We start from the raw sequence: 15769 nt of genomic DNA, 5'->3' as shown, positions 1-15769 counted from the left end.
ACTGCGCCCAAGGTGCGTGTGTGTCCCTCTGGGAAGGTTGATTTCCATCCGTACAGATCCCTCCGCGCGGGTACGGGATCCTTCGTCGAAAAGCACCCAAGGAACCACACCGCGTTAGCAGCGCACAAACACAAACATCACCATGGCAACATTCTTGCATGATTTTAATTGACATTTTTATCTTCCTCCCCGAGCTCGGCCACCCGTCACCGGGGCCCAGGCATCATAAATAAACATGGTACAGTCGGCAGATCGGCTGGGCCCTCTTGTTTTCCCGGAGAGTCCGAGAAGGAACCCGAAGGGCTACGGGATCGCTGCTTACGGGATAACCTAATGGCCACGGGCCCGGTTTAGCATTCAGTCCGATTCTGCGTCTTAGGAAACGCACCCCAAAAAGTTGGCGATGCCCAGAGCACCGGAGCTTTGCTCCTGGTGATCTACCGGGCGATTAGTTCCGGCCGAGCGCGCAAGCGTTTAAGGACATAATTACACGGCGCTCTAGGGATAGGAGCTCGTACGGATGCTCCTGGAGAGCGCTACGCGGTCCTGCAATTAATTGCCAGAAACCACCAGGTGGTTCCACTACTGTCACTGCGGTAGCGAACGAATGGTGTTATTCCAGGCGCACGGTACGCAGGACCCTACCAGGTGGGCTCGCAAGGAAGCCGCAAACAATGTCGTTGTTATCATTTCTGATCGGCAATTGTTTGCACGAATCCGTGGACCGAAAACTGGACTGAAGCGAGTTCGTTGTGGTGAATACGGGATTTGGATTTCTGAGGGCAGCTTGTAAAGGTTTTTGGTGCGTGACCAAAATAGCGCACTGTGTAACTAGGAATAATACAAAAAGATCGTCCTGTTTCCGCCCGGGATCGAACCGGGGGCCTTCCGCGTGTTAGGCGGATGTGATAACCACTACACCACGGAAACCGCTCGACGATCGCTGATCCCCGCCGAAACCGGCTTAAGACGACGTCCATCAGAGCGACAGCTAAATAAAATTAGAAACTAAACACGGCACAGAACGGCACACTCAGAACCGCGCTGATTCAACCCGAATTGATTGTTGCATCATTTCCGAACAGGATTTCGTCATTCGCGAAACTGGGGAGAGATTAAATTATTTTTGGCAACCACGCTTTCGACCGGGTCCGACCGATCCGCTCGACCGGTTTCCTGCTCGACAGGATTCGCAACATTGGCCGGGTGTTACATAACGCTAAGGCGACTTCGACAATACAATTATGGCCATTAGAGGAAAGCAAAACAAACATCCTTATCACCGCTGCCGCCGCCGAGTGGCGAGTGAAGATGTTCCATTTTGCGGCGCGCATTGACGTAACAGAGGCAACCAAAGTGCAGCAGCACACAACAGAGTAGTTTTGCTGCTGATAAGCCCTAGAGCTGGGGTGCTGGTGGTGGGCCCTCTAAGAATGTCAAAGCAAATCAGCCTCGTTGGGACGATTGTTTAAAGAGCTTGGCACTCCGCGGGAGCTCCTTGGCTCGTCGAGTGCACACTGCGCGTCCCACAATCGTCAGCCACAATCGTTTGCGCGCCCGGAACCGAACCGTGGCCGTTATCAACCGAACCGAGACACACTGTGGCCACGCACCGGTTCGAGCCGGTAGCTCTGCACGAGTCCGAGTTTTCCTGCAAACCGGTTCCGAGAGCGGTCGAGCATCGAGAGTTCCGTCCCCTGTCTGCCGGGGAGGATTATCAATTTATGGGTTCTTGTGTTCGGTTCGGACCAACGAGCGGTGCTCTTTCCGCGTTCTGATTGCGTTCTTTGTTGCGATCGACGCTGATTAGCAGGCACCCTTTTGCCCGGCAAACTGGCAACGTCGAATGAGGTATATTTATGAGCTTACACTAGTCAAGTACCTTCTTGTGGTTGCTTATCCGTTCATCAGCATTTATGTAAGAAGTTATTAAGATATATCCACAGGATATTGTTTCATGTGGAAGTCACTTTGCTAATCGTCGGAAGCGGAATGCAGTAGACTTGCATCCTGATGTTCTTTTGATTTCCTTGACTTCTTGCCCCAAAAAATATTTCAATTTCAATTGGAATTTTGTGCAAAACAAAATGTTTATTTGTCAGACAAAGTATTGGTTTCTGTCCCTATCGAGTCGGGTCGAGCCGAGACATAAAATTGAAGGTCCCACCGAGATTTGAACTCGGATTGTTGGATTCAGAGTCCAAAGTGCTAACCATTACACCATGGAACCCTCTTGCTTTTCGCCCTGCAGTAATACCCCGAGCTAATACCGTGGCTAATAGATCCACCAATCGGATTAGGTGCAATGTGCTTTTCATAAGATCTTATCGCCCGGGCGATGGGAGAACCAACCTAGCAACTATTGCCCCCTAGCAGCCTCCCAGTTCCATTATTAGTCTCTCTTCTCAACAACAAAGTCTTGCGGGAACGGTGAGCTGGCCCTTATCGGGCCAAATCTCCCAGCAAACTAGTCCACCGAGAAAGGGCTTAGTCCGCCAAGAAAAATGGCCGCAATTCAAGACGATTATCAATGATGACTCAGAAGACACCGTCATCATTGCAACGCGCACTGCGAGCGTCTTCTCCGGTTTAATTAAGAATTGATTCTCGATTACCTGCCTTTAGTGGATTTGTGGGGGCAGGGAGCGAGGGTCCGTGCACGTGTTGCCGCAACCCGACGGTTTACCACAGCCCCGCGCTGGTGGGCGGGCAACGCAACGCAAGTCGTCGTCGTCGTCGTCGTCATTGTCGGCGGATGGTTTTTATTACATCCCTGCGCCCAGTGCACCGCGCGCGTCCTTTAACACCCTGTAGCTAATTACACAGCTTCTCACCTCCGCACTCACCTCGGCTCCGCAACGACAAAACCAGTTCTGGGGGCCCCAAAACCCTCGCGGCCTGGCTTATGAAGGCGAAGAAACTGAAGCGAACGGTAGTCAGGGAGAGAAAGAGAGACGGTAATCCTCGGGTAGCCGATAGGATGGCATTAATAGGGAGTCATAAAATAATTTACGATAGATAATATGGGCTCATTAAGGTAATCACAATAAATGCGAGACGACTTCAACCAACGGCCGAAGACGACGGCTAGAGGACGCTTCTGGCGCAAGAACTCTCGGAGACCTCCATTCACTCGACGGAGTCCTTCAGTTTCACTTCTCCTATGCTCCGCTTCGCTCCTTCGCTCGTTTCACCGGAGAGACCCGGACGTTTTGCGTTCAACTGTTGGTCGGACGCCTCTCCGGGGACGAATCTTTACGAATGCTAATCGTTACTAAATGCAATGGCCGAGCCCGGAACCGAATGGTGAGGGCCGTAAATCATTCCGCCTCCTGTCTTGTCCAGCGTGTACACAAAGACACACACACACATCGGACCCTGCGGTCCTACGCAAGTTCCAGATCGGGTTCCCTAGGAGCTCTCAACCCGGGCGAACAACGCCCCGGTCTTTTGAGGCCCACAAGCGAAGGGAAAAAAAGTGAAACAGAAGATGTGGCCAGGTTTAATTTTCCGAACCCAAAAACGGAGCACTGTGTAGAGATACTTCTTGGGCTGGGTTGGGTTTCTGGATGGCTGGTGCTACTGCCAGAGTACTGCCAGCGCCTATAAAATAAATACCTTCAATTTACTGCCGAAAACATTAAACAAACCGGGGCACAATAATGGATTAAAACGAACCTCGAAACGATGATGCTTCCTCCCATAACCGTATCAATAATCATTAAACTCGGCCAGGGACTTGGGTCGGTGGGCGGCGCTGGGAGCGCAAACACGCAGCAGCAGCTCCACATTAAGCGGTTGAAGACGTGCGGATGGTTCCACATTGCGGGGCGCCCCGCCGGGTGCCCGTTCCCAGAATCTGGCAATGGCTACCGACGGTTCAGGTGGTGAATGATGGCCCGAAGCACACTCTTCGTTCCGGGCATGGCCGTGTGTTTGCTCATTCAAACGCGAACAGAACAATAGAACCCGGAACCACCCACGGGGGGCGCGTGTGTGTGGAAAGCGTCGTTTCCAGAGCAGCAAATTACTCGCTACAGTAATTCAAATGAGCTTAAAATCTTAGCATAAACGATCGCATTTTGCAGGCAGCCAGGAGGCGCGTAGGAGTACTTGGCTCGCGGCTCGGGCCTTCCAGCCGGGCGGGCGGCGCACCTTCGCTGGAATTACTGGGAAAAAGTACAAAAACCGAAATACATCGGTTAAGACGGTTTACGGTGTAAGAAGACGCAGCTCACGCGCGCTCGGCACGCCACGCCATCGATGGCGCAGTGTGCCGGTGCCGGGGCCGGGCGATGATGGTGGTGGAGTACAATTTATTGGCTATCAAAAGATTAGGGTAAATGTCTAAGAAGCTGGACAAGACAAGGTGGCAGACGACGACGACGACGACAGAGCAGTTCTGCTTCGTTCGCTTGCAGTTCGCGCTGACGTAATTTATGAAGCAGGAAAAATTGCTTATTCGCCGTTTTGGGTTTTGTTTTATTAGTTTTTGCGAAACAAAACTCACCGCCCGAGGGTTTTTGTTTTAAATAATGATTTCATCATGCTTAGAGTGTTCGTTGGGATTTATTTATTTTTGTAATCAGAGTCAACGAGCTGTATCGCCTGATTGACCACTTATACGTACGGGAAAGAGAACTAGTAGCGGTGAGAGTTATTGCCGGGAACGGAGCCGACCGCACAGGAACGCTGAGTGCCAGATCAGGACATCAATGCTTAACCTCAAGGATCAGACGGACCTCAAGGATCAGACGGACTAGAGAATATTATCTAGAATATTTGGGACACACGTAAAATGCCGAAACTCATAGCTCATACCGACAGCAAAACCAAATAAGTCTCGTTTTTAGATATCATCGTTAAATCGTTCATTCATCAGATACATAGATATCAACTATTTCGGATATTTTAAAAGAAAAATGTTATGCGAACTTGGAGTAACAAAACCGTTTTGAGAAACGGTTTATGTAGTTGAGTTTATGAAACTGTCATTCAGTACCCTTTATGAGTCAGCTATCCTAAGCACTACTTGAATTCACGGCTTCCATGGTTCCCAAGACCGAATGCCAGGCAAAAGATGACCAGTTGACAATGCGAATCGGGAAAAACTATCATACTTATCGAATGGTAACACACTTGCCAAACTACTCATCGATCCACGTAGTATTAAAAGAAGAAAGAAGCTCATACAATAATATTGTTCGTGTGATCTTCCCCATTTACAGTTGTACTTCCCCTTTCGGTCCGAACCTATAAACATTGCCCCCTTCCCGCCGTGGTGCCCGGTGTTTTGATCGACCCGGTCCGATCCATTCCCCATTTGCCCGGCACCGGTACGACGTCCGGTCTGGTCCGGTAGAACGGTCCGAAAATGTGCCTGTGCAATTCGTACCAAAATAAACAAACCATCTTCCCGAAAACACCATCCTCTCTCCCGCCAAATAACCGGCCGGCGGTGCGATGGAGATTATTCTGGCTCGGAATCTGGCATCGGCAACGCTAACGCCAAACACGCCTGGAAGGCCATTACGACACAAACCGACGAGAGAAGGAGAACCGACCCCGGGGGGATTGGTCGGTTGATCCGCGTCCGGCATGACCGTGCACGGACCTTCATGCGAGCCACGCGAGAGATGATCTAATTTCATCTCCATTTTTATACAACTTTATTGGCCGGCGAGTGACGCCGTTGACTGCTGCTGCTGCTGCTGCTGTGTTGTGTTGTTTGGCCCGGTCCAGCCCCGGTCCTCCCGGTCATGCTCGTTCGCCTCGTTCGCTCGAGAGGATTTGTATCACACATTAATCGCTTATTTAAATTCATCATGTGGTCCGCGCAGCAGCAGCAGCAGCAGCAGGCGTGTAGCGTCCAAGTAGTCCGTTGCACACCAAATGACAGGCGCATTGCTGCTGCCGGGGTGACCCACAAAAACAGCTCAATCGGAGTGCTGCTGATTAGCACGTGTGCCACCACCGGGGGCCACTCAATTGGTTGCTCAACCGGCAAAACAATGGCCGCCCTGCGGCGGGGGAGGGCGGCCAACAATGACAATTCAAAACGGCGGGACCCCCCGTTTCGATTGGGACCAGAAACAATAATGCTGTTGTTTGGGGCTTAGTAGCGGTCGCCATTATGTGATATTTTTTTCGTTTCATTGTGCGCCATTCGGACGGGCGGTGGATTTGCTTTTACGCGATTTACATAAGACACAGCCTGTCACGGCCTGATCTTGATTAACTATTGACGCTTGGAGCGGATCTGTTTTTCCTACCGGTCTGCCAAGCTTTAAACTAACTTCTCCGAAAAGTGCACCCCTCTTGGTGACATCCATCACCGACCGGTGGTAAGTCCGTGGCGCGCATCGAACCTTGCTTGGGACCGAACGATTTGCATCTAAATTGCCAAGGGCGGTTTTAATTCAAATCGCACTCGACGGGCCACCGCACCATTCATTAACCGACCGATTTAAATGACAATATTGTGCCCGTATTTTAACACTCGTTTGACGTGATGGCAAAATTATCGCCTCCACAATGGCGTGCATTCAATCGGTGCACTTGACGTGCTTGACGTGGCAAAAGCGACAAAAAAACCGACCAACAAACGCATCGATTAAAGCAGTGCGCCTACGCGCCGCCGGGAGGAATACATTACGGAGTCCGCGCGCGCGAGCGGTTATTCAATCGGCGGATGTCCATCCATCGCCGCGCTACACCGAGATGAGGGTTCGAGATGCTCGAAGCTAGCCCTCCGCTCCGGTATCGCTCCGGCATAAATGGGCACCCATTGGTGGGCCAGCATTGGGTCGATATGTGGTCACTTGCAGGCCCCCAGATGTAATCCTAACCAGCGCGAACCAAATTATGTAATCACTTGCGTGCGAACTATCGTTCCACTGATAGGGGTCTCCGTAAACGACTCCACTTCAAAGCTGCCCAGCCATTGCCTATTAAGCCATTTATCAGCTAGATTGCGTATACATGTGGATTGCGGAAAACAAAAAGATAAACAAAACAGCACATAAGCAGCGCCCATGATGTACTCTGCCTCGAGCGTACATGAGATAAGCGGCTAGCCAAACATCTGGCCCACGTTGTTTAATGGGCGGCGGAGTCTTCGATAATTGGACTGCTTGTTTATTGGTAAACAGGGCGCACAACGCACCCCGCCACACTGAGCCACGGGGCAAACGAAAACGAATGTGCTGCCCGGCTGTTTGCTTATGCGCGCCGCTGCGTTTGCGTTCTAAAGTCTGAATCGGGAAGCCGATACGCTTCCTCGTGGAGCTCGATGCGCTACGGAGGTCCATCCGAGCACCAAGGTAGCGTGGCCGAGCGGTCTAAGGCGCTGGTTTAAGGCACCAGTCACTTCGGTGGCGTGGGTTCGAATCCCACCGCTGCCACACAGAGCGTGAGGAGGAGGAAAACACACCCCTTTTTGTGAGAGATCCGCTCGAGATCCGTTCGTGTCCGTGTGTCACATAAAAATCATTTTTCCGAAACGCTCCGAACCCGAACAAGATCCAATTTTTCAGTGCGAAAAAAAAAACGGAATTACTGCAACACCAAGCTTCCTAACGAGCGACATGCGCTCGCGAGCCCCTTGCGCGCCCGCCCACCACCGACCGTCATCATCATCAACATCATCATCATCCTGACAGCATCAATTATCGTTTGATCGTTTCACACAGAATTGCTTCAAAAAATTCGTGTGTCCTGTCTCGACATCATCGCCCGGGCTAAGCAACCCATGCACCATGAATCTGTCATCAATTTATGCTTCATGCTGGGCGAAGTTTTTTGCCTGCCTGCCGGTTCTCTCTGTGCTGAACGAGAAGCCACGCAAAGCGCAAAAACGTGAGGACCAAAGTCGTGGGACATCGCAGCGCTTCAAATAGATCAGCGCACACAGGCGGCAACGGTAGGATGGCGACATGATGAGCACATTTTGCGGGCAACGGCGGGCAAAACACATTCGCTACATTCGCGCCATCAGAACTCATTTCGGGGGTAACACATCGTGCGCGAGGTTCCATCACTCACATTATGCCGAGAGGAGATCCGCATGGCACATGTCCCGCCGCCGCTCCCGGGTGTCCTGGGTGAAGGCGCGATTAATATGTCGCCTTCGCCTTGCGCCCGCGGAGCATCGCGGTGACACATCGTTTGCGGTGGAAATGAGATGAGATTACATTTTTTTTCCCGCAGCCATTTTTTGATAGCTTTCGCTTTTCCCTCGTCGTGCTCGTCGCCGTCGTCGTCGTCCGCGCTCGGCCTCCCTCTTATTTCACTTTTCACCGTGGCTGGCCAACATTGCTATCATTTCTGGTGATGAAACGCTCGCCCGCGTTCCCGAGTCTCCATCTCGTTCCGCGCAAACATCCGTTGCACCTAGCTAGAGCCGCTTGCTAGCCGTGTTTTGAAAAGAAGTTTTAAATTTCTTGACAGCGTAGACCGCCGGCGCGGAGCGTTGCATGCAGCGGGGCTAACCGATGTAAAAGCAATTTGGTTTAATAACACATAACGGACGAGAGCGAACGTGCGAGATCGTTACCGGAAACGTCAGAAACTGTAATGGACACGTCGCACTAATCACGTCGCGCATAACCTTGCAGCTAAGGCTTATGCTAAGCAGACATGCACGTATGCACGTGTTATGTTTTGGGCCAAACCTTACCGGTCCGAAAGCAACCGAGCTTTTGCCGTTGGCCTCTCAAGTACCGATGGGATGGGTCTCTTAGGTACTGATGGGACGAGGACGCACGGTTGTTACCTGCTGGTGGTAGAGAGAGTAATTAAACCGGTTTTCATTTTACGTCCCTTCGGAACGTTGTGTTTCCTTGGTTTTTTTGGATTGGCCCTTCGAAACTGTGCGATATCGAATCCGTCAGGAGCCGGTTACGCGACGGCACAAGCGGCTTCCAAGGGGTTCGATGTTTATGGAAAATTCCACAGTTTATTGCTGGCAAGAGTACCGACGGCCACCAGACCACCGGTACAGGTCGTCGTAGCCAAGTTTTTAATAAAACCCGAACGCCGTGCCGTCGATGTCGGTCGCCGATGGGGTGCAAAACAATGAAGCACCGGGCGTCTCCATGGGCGCAGAGATTGAGAAGATACCGGAACCGGGTCCGGGCCCCAAGGCCGCCGTGCCAGTGCGAAAACGGTTTAGGGTCTTTGTTCTTCCTGGTGGTCGATTTGGTTCTAATTTAAGGATGTGCGCACTACCACGACAACGGAGCGTTTTAACTGTTTCCTTTTTGGTGGCCATAAATGTTGGAATGTTCTTTGCGTCCCACTCACGACTGCAGCAGCATTAAGCGCCCCGAAAGTAATCGTTTGCCCTGTCGTTTCATTACACTCCGTTACGGTCCGGCAAACAAAGAACATGGTTCGGTGGGTGTTCAGCATGAACTCAACATGAACGGTCTTGCGAAATGAATCCCAAAATGTTTATTGACATACACCAAACAGCAAATGAGATAAGATAAAAGTAGAGACTCTCGATAGAGAAAGAGTGTGTGTATACGGCGCGGCGGAAGCGCCAAACGGCGTAGCGACAGCGCGGACGTGTGACCAGATATTCGATTTTCGCCAACGTTTTTATCCCATGTTTTCGTCCATGTTGCCGCCTCGGCCCGCCATGACTCGGCCCGTTTCTTGGCGGCCACTTCCCGCGGGCGCTTGAGGCCTCGGTACCAAATCCATTTGCTTTAGAATAGAGTCACTCTTCCGGTCGTCCTTGTAATCCCGTCCCCTTCAACTCCTTACCGCTGCTGTGCGCTCTCTCTCTCTCTCTCTCTCTCTCTCTCTCTGTCTCTTCCTTTGCCCAGAATGTCTTAGTTTTTTCGCCCAATCGCCTCGCCTCAGCCCCCCTTTTTCATATTAAAGCCCACTTCACTGTCACAATATTTGCCATTCAATTTCCTGCGCAAACATCCATCCATCCTTCTATCCGTTCGGCTCGGCCGGCGTTAAGCGTTAGGTTCGCTCTTGGAAAATTGTCCAAACCCCTGCGCCCAGCGCAGCCCGGAGCCCGGAATACCCGGCGCTGGCGCTCTAGAGGGGGGTGGGGGAGAGCTGGCCAACATCTTCCGTGTCTTCCGTGAGGCCTCACCGTCCGGCTAGGCTCATTTATCGCCGACTGCGGGCGGCCAAATTGGTCGCTTCCTTCTCCTGGGTGGCTCTGGGCTCTGGGCGCTATTTGTAGCCATTTGTGTAGCCTCTTGACGTCCGGTAACTCCCAACTCCCGGGGGCAACTTTTGCCGGCTTTATCAATGGCAATCTGGCAACCAGGGGGGTGGTGGGTCGACGATTTGCCCGAACGGGATGTAGCGTTTTTTTAAGTGTTTGCCCGAAAATCCTTCACTCAGGCGCTTCAACTCTTTCATAGTGACAGTACCTGCGCGTTTGATAACTTTGGGCATCGACTTCCGGTGGAGGAGGAACAATCAGCTGCAGTACAAATAACGCGGCAGAATTGTTACAGCGCCGCTTCCCTATCGGCCTCGCCGTGTAAAGCCTGTCGCAAGTCGTGAAATATGATCCGTCCGTGCCAATATCTTGTTTGGTGCTTTTTTATCGCTTCCTGCTTCCCAGCGGGGCGACCTTGACGCTAAGCCCAGCCCAGCACGCCTGCCGGCTGGTCAGTGCTGCTGATGCTGCCGGTTGTTTTGATGCCCAGTACTTGCCGCAAACCGACACACACACCGACAAAGGCGAATGAACGGCCGGGTCTGATGTGGTCATCGCAAAACGCCGGCCAAAAGCGAGTTAAACCCATTTACCAGCCACCGGCCTTAAATACCCACACTGCGGCAGGCAGGGTAGGGTGCCTGGCCCCGCCAAACGAGCCGAACGAGTGATGAAATGTGCGGCCAGAGCGGGTCCCCCCCCCTCCCGTACAGCCGCGCCATCCGCGCCGTGATCCTCGTTCCGCCCTGTGAGATGAGAATTAATGGAGGTAAACAACGACTCGGAGCAGCAGCAGCAGCAGGCCGCGGCGTAGTAAACAGTTTAATAAATACACACTTTTTATCAATTTGCCTTCGTCTTCGTGTGTGCTATTTTTATGTTACGCGAACCGCGACGACGCCGGCGATGATTATCGTCGCCGAAACGGGCGCGGCGAGTTATTTGACCCGTCCTCACTCACTCACTGTGGGATGATTCGTTTGACAGACGAGCTCACGCCCTCACTGGTGCCATCGGTGGAGGCCTGCTTTGATCGTTTTCGTTTCGCTTTTTTTCATTTCGTTAGGTCCAAATTCCGCCCATGATCCACGTGCCCACCGGAAGTTGGACCCCGGGGACCCGATGGCCAGCGTCGCCGTAAGATGCGATAGTACGCGCTGCGCTGCAGCGTTACTTACGAGCAGATTATCACGGGGAAACAATTAGGCCGTATGCGAAATAGAGAGAGAGAGAGTGAGTAAAGGAAAAAAAAGCGCGATGGCGACCAGTGATGAATGATAATCGCGTTTGCGAGTGTGTGTGTGGGTCGGCAGAATTAAACTCGCACGGCCGAAAAGTGGGTCAAACTGGTGCGCAGTTTTAAGAACGCGAACGTGCGGCAACTCAATCTGCGGCCCAACGGCTCTCTAAGCATAACTTTATCTAATCGCACCCGGCGCACACACACACACACGCGGGACAGAATCATGGCAGCGCTCGGTTCCGCATAACAAAATAACAACATCGGCCTAGCGGCGCAGGGGTGTGCCATGCCGCGTGCCGCGTGCCGCGTGTGTGTGTCGTGCACGGAGAGTTGTTGGTAAACATCGCAGCAATTTGTGCGAATTGTGCCCTGGCTTCGTGTTTCCATTTTGCCTGCCTCTCGCTCTTGCTCCAACACCGCGGATGGGGTTTGTTTATCAATTGAGACGATTTTATTCGGCCCCTTTCCTGGTCGCATGGCCACACGGCTAGAAAGGGGTGTTCAGCGTGGCATGCCAGCCGGGGAGTCAGTGTGTCTGGAGCGAATGCCCGCCTGGTGGCATCCATCTTTGCGTTGATAATGCGCTATCTGTCGCGCAAACCACACCCGGCCCCGGTACTGTGGCTGAGGTTAGGTTTCCGGGGCCGGGCCCAGGTCGGGTGTTTTTAATGCGCAGCAACAATTTTGCACCCCTGGCCTTGGGCCGGCCCGGCAGCCGGCCCAGCAGTTCAATGCACTGCCATTTTTAATCTCCACCAGAATAATCGGCTCGGCGCGCGCATAAATCGGAGCAAACTGTGGCAAACGTGGGCCCACAGTCCGATTTGTGTGCGTCATCAGAAAGGAGAAAAAAAGGACATATGAAAATGAGTTCCGTTTTTTCAAACTTCGCTGCGTACAAACATCGAACATAACACTGAAAGGGAATCAAAACGTTTTTAATGTGCCACAAATGGTGCGATGCTATGTGCACCTTGTAACGCTCGCACACACACACACACACGCAAAAACAGAGAACGCATTGTTGTCGTCGGAGATTAAGTTCCGCCACCGGTACTTAATGAGGTCTCCATTAAAACCAAAAATTGGCGACGATTTACAAGGCTCTGCCACTTCTCGCCACGCCACGGAAAAGTTAATGGGCGTGACAGTTTTTAGTACCGAATTGCCTTCCGAATATCGCGAGCACGTCAACCGACCAGCGCGAGTTTAATGACAAACGGCGTCAGAAGACTGATCGAGAGCGCCCGGCACGGAACCGGAACACGAACACGGTGGCAGAACGAATCGCACTTCGCGGGGCTCCCTTTTTCCGGCCCGGAGTCAAACCACACGAGTCGCAAGTCGTCATTAGTTTCGGAGACCACCGCCACATCGCCGGAACACGCAGTTAGCAACTTCAATTTAAATAAGCTCCTGGGCTCCCCGCGTTGCGACCACAGCTTCCGGTGTCTCCAGCGTACGGCCACCACGTTTCTGGTTTTCGGAAGATTATCGGCTTCCACCGACTGCCACGTATGCCTGCCTCAGAACGTGTGTGTGTGTGTGTGTAAATACCGCGAATAACTCTTCTCGCGCTCGGTGGGCGGCGTCTGCGGGAAAAGTTACCTCCTTGGGAAAAACACAGTAAAATTATCGCAAGAACGAGATTAATAATTTAACTTTATTAGCGGCCGGAGTGCCGTTTTCCGTCGCGCCCCTCCCCCGGGCCCCAAAAGAGCGTAATCGTCGTCGGTTCGTTAGGTCGCCGCGCTGGTTAAGTCGTCGCAGAAGTAATGAGAAACGGTGGCGCGGGTTGGTGCAAGGTGTCACGCGGCGGTGTGGCGACAACGTGGCCCAACGAAGTTCGGTGAGGACATGAAGCGGGAGTGTTTTTGTGGCCCCTTGGAAAATGCGCCGCGAATGTGGTATGTAGCAGCTGGGGCGAAACGGAAAAGCCTCCAACCGCCAACCGTGTGTGTGTGGCAAAAACTCCAATCCAATTTTCAGTCCCGGCCCGGCCCTGGGCTATGAATGTTTGTGCACGGTGGGCCGGGTCGACGGGACGGGTACGGTCCGGGTCTCGGGATCGCACCAAAGGATGCAAGGAATTTACGGTGTCAATAGTTAATGCTGACTGGCGTCCTCCACGCACACACACACACGCGCGCTCGGCGTGCAAGGAATCGGCACCGAAAATCCGGTTTAATATACAACCGACCGGCATTAATGAAGTGAAAACTACCGAAACCCGAACGCCCGGCCAGGGATGCGACCAGCGGATGCCAGCGTCTAACACACGGTGGCGGATAAATTAAAGGATAACGCGCGCTGCCCGGGCTCGTCGCGCTGTGTGGCGTAAATTATGGGCGAGCTTTGTACATAATGCTTCGTGAGACGCGCACCATCATCATCATCATCATCATCATCATCGGCAGCGCTTGGGAACGCGTTCGATTTGTCGAGCCCGCAATTTGCGGCGCGGCGCAATGCGTGGAAAAGGCAAAAAGGGATTTTATTAGCTGTGTGTGGCGGCGTGTCACCATAAATCTCGCTTTAAATTTGCGCCAGGTTTTCCCGGTTCGCGCGAAATCGATTTTTTGGGTCCGGAGAAGCTCTCCGGAGTTCTGGAGAACACAAACAGGTTTGGTAAATTAATACCAATTTTCTGTACCCAAACACACCGGGTTTCGGGATATTTACGGGTACCCTTAATGCACCGGAGTCCTTTGATGGTTTTATTCTTTACCGCATGTTTTCTTCGCTACAAACATGTTCGAGGGCTTGTCTTGTGTTCGATTTAGGTGCTCAACGGTTACCATGGTTAAAAGCTTTCTGTCAAACACAACTTTGACAAGCGAACCCCGAAGCATGACGCTGAGTTACGATCGGAGAGCGACAATGAATTTTGAATTTTGCGCTAAACTCATCGTTACCGTGAAATTGCACTCGGCACGCCCAAAACACATCGAGCCTTCCAGCAGCCTCTTTATAATATCCCCGAGAAGTGCCAAAAAGATGTACCCTCGAATATGTGCTACCTACCTACCGAATCTGAGCCAACGCGGCTAACGGCGCCAAGGGTGGCGCTCGAATTTAATTAAATGGAATTGATTTTAAGTAATAGGATAAATCGAGGATTATGTAGACACTTTATGGCATCACAAATTCGACGACGACCGGGCTCGGCCGGGGCTCCGGCGCTATCAAGGACATCTCGCAGGACCGGTGGGGCTCTGCGTGCGTGCGTGTACTGTTTAAGAGCTAATGGCGTGATTCGGATGTGTTCGATTGCTTCGAGCGGATTAACGTGAGTGTCTTCGATATTGGCCGTTTATGCGGTCCCGGGTATGGCTTAACCGTACCCCGGAGAGACAGAGAGACGGTCACAAGGCCAACGATCGAACACTCGGACTCGGGAAAAGGGCTGAGCAGCAAAAAAAAAACCCTAAACCAGCGCCAGCGAAGCACTAGCGCGGGACGGCCTGGCATCCGCCATCGGCATCGAGTATCGTCAAGGGCAATATTTCGTCGACATTCGATATGCCATCCACCGAGCCCGGGGGGCACCCTTACGATAAGGACGCACCGAGTACGCCGTGCCGTGGAAAGTGATCGAAAATGGACACTCTTAACATACGTTCGGTTGGCTGGCTGGCTGGCTGGCTGGCTGGATGGTTAGCAAGAGGAATCCATTTACCGACGGGCTGGGCAATTTCATTAAATTTGAGAGAAAATATGAAACCATAAGTAACGAGACGAGAGACGATGCTGCTTCTGCTGCTGCTGGCACCGTCGTGCCATCGGAGTATCGGCCGCTAGCGGAATAAACGGCTCCCAACGGGCAAACCAAGGGCAACTTCTAATCCCCAAAAATTAGCTACCAAAGGCCGGCGAGCCAGCGAAGTTCAAAGTCGCTTGTTCGATTATAGCTTCGCGTGCCTTTAATATTTGATAACTTCAGGTTAGTTTACTTAAAAATAACACACTCCAAAAGCTCCAAAAAAGGAACAATCACTGGTGTGACTGCCACAGTTTAGTTTTTCCTTCAAGCCCATAAACTTTACGAGTTACGATTGGAAACTGAAACGCACACCCGTGCGCTTTCTTTGTGTTGTGCTGCCCTGCGAGTACCGGAAGTCACCCGGAAGTATCGGCCGGCAAGCAGAGCAAGCAAAATACGTCTTAAGAAAAAGTGGCCCATCAACGCAAAATCATATCGCAATAAATCAGATTTAATATTTTATGAAAACGACATGTGGCACCACTCACGCAACGGGCTGGGCGAAGCGGCGGCGGGTTGGGGGATGGCCACGCGCCATGCTTGTTGGGAAACGGAAAAATGTCATCCC

At 52.2% G+C, this 15769-nt stretch overlaps 3 non-coding genes across 3 annotated transcripts; 1 reads left to right on the top strand and 2 right to left on the bottom strand.

Moving 5' to 3' along the window:
* Positions 1–857: 857 nt before the first annotated feature.
* On the bottom strand, positions 858–930 carry Trnav-aac (transfer RNA valine (anticodon AAC)). The gene has a single exon. It is a non-coding gene; the product is annotated as a tRNA-Val (tRNA).
* Positions 931–2158: 1228 nt separating this feature from the next.
* On the bottom strand, positions 2159–2230 carry Trnaq-cug (transfer RNA glutamine (anticodon CUG)). Its single transcript has one exon. It is a non-coding gene; the product is annotated as a tRNA-Gln (tRNA).
* Positions 2231–7321: 5091 nt separating this feature from the next.
* On the top strand, positions 7322–7403 carry Trnal-aag (transfer RNA leucine (anticodon AAG)). The gene has a single exon. It is a non-coding gene; the product is annotated as a tRNA-Leu (tRNA).
* The last annotated feature ends 8366 nt before the right edge of the window (positions 7404–15769 follow it).

This window comes from Anopheles cruzii, chromosome 2 (assembly GCF_943734635.1).
Source record: "Anopheles cruzii chromosome 2, idAnoCruzAS_RS32_06, whole genome shotgun sequence".
Lineage (NCBI taxonomy): Eukaryota > Metazoa > Arthropoda > Insecta > Diptera > Culicidae > Anopheles > Anopheles cruzii.
This window is presented reverse-complemented; position numbering and strand designations above follow the sequence as displayed.